Below are 4,842 nucleotides of genomic sequence, written 5' to 3'. Positions count from 1 at the left end.
AAATTATTATACAACGTATTTCTAAACAAAGTAAAGTAATAATAAACTATGAAGCATAATAAAATTTATCTATTAATGTATATAAACTAATCTATTAAAGTATTAATCTATTAAAATAAATGTATCTGTGTATTTGTTATTTATTTGCATAATATATACAATATATATAATATATATGTAATATATAATTATATACTACACTATTATAACTATATACTCTATTGTCTGTTAATGTATTAATCTATCTATCTGTACTCTATAGCTATGTCTTTATGCTTTTGTGTCTTAATTATGTCTTAATTATTTATTATTTATTAATGAATTTATATATGTATCTATTGCTTTTTTATTTATCTATTATCTATCTATTTATCTGTTATCTATTATTTATGAATTTATTTATACATTTCAGGAGAGCCACGGTCACGATGTAGGAGATCACACCACCAAAAGAAATCGTTCTCCCGTTTACAGAGCATTTCCTCTTTCGTGGCTTGCATAGAACCTCAACACCGATTTGAAATGTCCCGAGCAATAGTCGAAGAGGTTGATCATGCTTTCCGCGGTGGAGATTGCTGGGATGAAGTCAATTTGAACATCTCTGCGCTGCCAACCGACCTGATCTTGAAGATTTTTCTTTATTCCAATGGAAAAACCATAAGAAGAGGGAGGTGTATATCGCGTGATTGGTACAATAGATTGAACCGGACGGATAATATGGAGACTCATTTCAAATATGAGGGCGGGAAAGCGGCGATTCTTCACTTGGACAACCCCCTGAAAAATGCTGACTGTAGGCGACTTTCTATGTTCCTCTTTGGAACCCGTGTAGCCTCACAAAGCGTCACCTGGCAACTCCTGGATACGACATGCAGATGTTTCTTTCGAGTGCTGGTCAGTGGAGTCTTGCTGTGCTGATCCCGCCAGTGATTGATAGACTGAGCAGTGGGTATGCCGTCTCCAACAACTGTGTTTTTTGGGTCAACAGCGAAGGTAGATTTAGGAAGAAACCGGTCTCTGTGGTTCAATACGCAACGATGGATTTTGCGTAGGATAAGATAGAAATAGGCGCAGGTACAGACGCATGTGTGGATTATCCCACGTTGATTGGCCACCATGATTATGTGGATTTCGTTACCTATGAGTTGTCCGCTTTAAGGTTCGGCGTACATGTGATGATCATCAACCTTAGACCTCTAGGCGCAATGGCGTGGGGTCGTCATATCTTTATTGGCGCCACTAACCTGACGGAAACACCCTATCTGAAGATAGGTCACGAGCTTATTGGATTAGCCATTGTGTCCGTGATTTCGACGGTGTTGAGTCATCGCTTGATGCGGTCGTATCGGAGGTCCAGTTCCGCTCTATTGGTCTGACTGATGGAGTTGTGAAGTTCATTGGACGCGTGAGAAGGCCTGGAGTTGTTTGCATCAAGGGGTGCATGGGGTTGTCTCTAGAAGTCTGAATATTGCTAAATAACGTGTTGTTGTGTCCGCGTTGTGTTTTGCGCTTTGATTTCTTAATATTTATGTACGCACTTTCTAAACAAGTTAGTGGTTTACCATTTGTAATATTTAATTTTGGCCCCCGATTTGATTGCATCCTGTCCCCAGGGGCTGATGAGTTCGCTACGATTCTGGTCTTCACCTCCATGTCTCTTGACCTATGAATGTTTAATGTTTTATTTATATATTATAAATCCTGCTGTATATTTCCTGGTTATTATGTAATGTATTGTGTAGTTTTTTAGTGAAGCTGGATTTGGATTTGGTGGTAATGACAATGGCTGATTTGGTCAGACAACTTGTTTGCGGTTACTTGTTTTTCCCTCTTCGCAACTTATCATATTTTAGTCACAGTCGGCCTATGTTGCTTTGGGATGCCATTTTGTTCTGGCCATTTCAATACAAATACATTAATTCATGCATCATGGTATTTTCAGGCATTGCTGGCCTTTTCTCCTGACATGGGCCCAATTTGTTCCCTTTGCAACTGTGGGTTGGATGAGCATTGGCCCACAATGATGTTGTGACCTTATCCTCCTGCAACCACACTTCATGTTGTTACCATTTCAAACCCTTGATTCTACCGTCACTCACCTCACTCAGGCGGGCACAGCAACGTGTGTCTATGATCATTCCGCTGGTCCTTCTCTTGCCCGTTCTTATGGCCCTTACTCCTCACCATGGCCAGCACACTTTCTTTTTCATATTACCTTGGTAATTCCTGGTTCATCTCTTCTGTTGTTATTGTTATTGTTATTTACTTTATGATTTTTTTCACCATGTTTTCACAGATAAAACCTCCCCTCACGGTTGTCATGCAATGATCGCTTTGTATTGTCAAATAAAGTACGTTCCCTAACTTCATGCATGTAAAATTCTTTTGTATCAACTTTTGCAGGACAAGCTAATTCGTTGAATCCGAATAACTTCTTTGACCTTAAGTGTTAACACCCTTGACTTTTGAGCTACCTGTTGTCCGCTGCAGCTCCGGCTTTTTTGCGGCAAGGTACATTTCAGGTACTTCGAGGATATAGGGTTTGTTGGCACTGTTTTCATTGACTTTGGTCTCCTCCCTGTGCAGGTAATTTGTCAATTGTTATTTTATGTTATAATGGTAATAGTAATAATATATTGAAATAATGTTCATCCTTACTGTTGCCGTCAATTACGTTGTTAACAGTATTTATATCCAGAATCCAGAATGCATTTTAATGTGCGCTGTTGTTATTCCCTCCTAATCTGATTTTGGGTGACTAACTTTAGCTATTAAGGATTAATGATGATCTTTGCTTTGGTAAACAAGCTATTAAATCTTATCAAGCTATGCCTTTTTATCTGCTGCTGTCCCCCGCTAATCTAATATTGGCTACCTAACTTTTACTATTCAAGTTTACTGACAATCATTAAACTGGTAAACAACCGATTAGATGCTATCAAGCAACGCCTTTAATTGTGCTCCCTGTAATTTTTGTCTGCCAAATTCATTATTGTGTTATTTACTGCCATGTTGTCTGTTAGACCAGCATTTAGACTGCACATACATATACATATACGAATTTGAAATCTTCTGCAGTGTTTATTTTTTACTATAACGTGCCAGTTTCTTTTTTGCTTGGTTCCCATGTATCCCTCCATGTATCGTATATCCCCTGGACTTGCCCATTCATCTATTCTTACCCTCTATTTCATTCTTCTTGGTGAATCAATGCTATTAATTACTTTAGCTGTGTTCCATTCTTTCTCATTCATCCTTTTCAACCCTTGTGAGCTCTGGTGATAAGACATTTTCCTACCTGGAGTAATTGAACTTCAATTTCCATCCTTCCTTCAACATTTAGTGTGAATTTCATTTAATGGTACTCTATCTTGTTTCATTCATACTTATATCTAGAGTAATTAAACTAAGTAATTATCACTACTATTTTTAGACTACACCTAACTTGTTTGCTGACTGATCTCACACAATGTGTTGCATTTATTGACTACCTATCTATTATTCATTTTCATCGGGCTTTCTTCGAGAGACAGGAACTTTTTCTCCTTCAATTTTTTTCACTTTGGTTGAGGACTTTGTATAAAGTGCTTCGTATAGTCTCTGTAATAAATTATCCACCTACTATGAAAGTGATGGCACTCTATGTACCTCTATAAGGAACCTTGACGGATCCCGCATTGTGTATCCAAGACCACATTCTCGAAGCAGCTCCACTGCTACAGCATCAGGAGTGTTAATCCTCACCGAACACGCATCCTTTCTCGTGATGTGATCCATACGGGCGACGTTATACCTCCATTTTCCATTGAATACACTCATCCAACTTCTCCTGTTCGTAGCAATGCTTTCGGCAGTCCACAATACTCAACCAACAGCCTGGATTGTCCTGTGTATTTTGCCTCGACTACTTTACAAGCGAGTCTAGTGGGTCAAGTTGACCTCGGTTTGCAGAACCGATCGCTTAGTCTGCCTGTTGCAGGAGGTAACCACCAAATTCTTTTATATTATCGAATGGTGTTGGGATTTTCTCTATCCCACAAATTTTGTTTTGTTTTTTCAATCGGTGCAATCGGTATCTAAGCTTTAGAAGTTTCTGATCATCTTTTAGCTGCAGATGCTGCCAGCTTCTCCGAGTAGATTCGTCGTTAGATTTGTTTTCAAACTTGCCTTGTAACCGAGGATGCTCCTACCCATGCCTAATCCAAGTTTCAAGTTTAAACTCAAGTCTTCGCTTTTTCTTCATTCGTGCTTTGACATGTCGTCGATCGTGTTTTGTTTCCTTTCTTTTATTAATTTATCCCCGGATGTGTAGGTCAGTGCGTTTTAAACCTTTGTAGTTCCAGTCAGGCTTATAGATAACTATGCTTTGTGTTTTATAATTTCTTATATACGTATCTTATCTATCTAATATATATTATGTATTATATTATATTATTCAGAATTATCATACATCATACACTATACTATATAAATTAGTATCGTATTAGTTTCATGCGCACCAATTTTGCGTCGACCATGTCTATGCTGATAAACATAAATTTATATGCGTGGATAACAATATTCATATACATCGTTGTAGAAATTGTAGGAATTTATTTAATAATGTGAATAATGGACGCTCCTAATTTCATTATTAATTCAGCTTACGTCACTTGAGGATACATTGATTGATATTCATTGATAATTGATGTTGATATGGTTAATTGATAAATCATAATTTATAATTTAGCTTTATAACTTACATTACAACGAAGCTAATAAATAAAAAATTCAACATATTTACATTCTAAACTATTCTATTATTATTATATTATTATATTATCATATTATAAGATCACATCA

The sequence above is a fragment of the Arachis duranensis genome, chromosome 1 (assembly GCF_000817695.3).
Source record: "Arachis duranensis cultivar V14167 chromosome 1, aradu.V14167.gnm2.J7QH, whole genome shotgun sequence".
NCBI classification, from domain to species: domain Eukaryota; kingdom Viridiplantae; phylum Streptophyta; class Magnoliopsida; order Fabales; family Fabaceae; genus Arachis; species Arachis duranensis.
The sequence above is the reverse complement of the archived record's forward strand: the minus strand, read 5'-3'. Positions refer to the sequence as shown.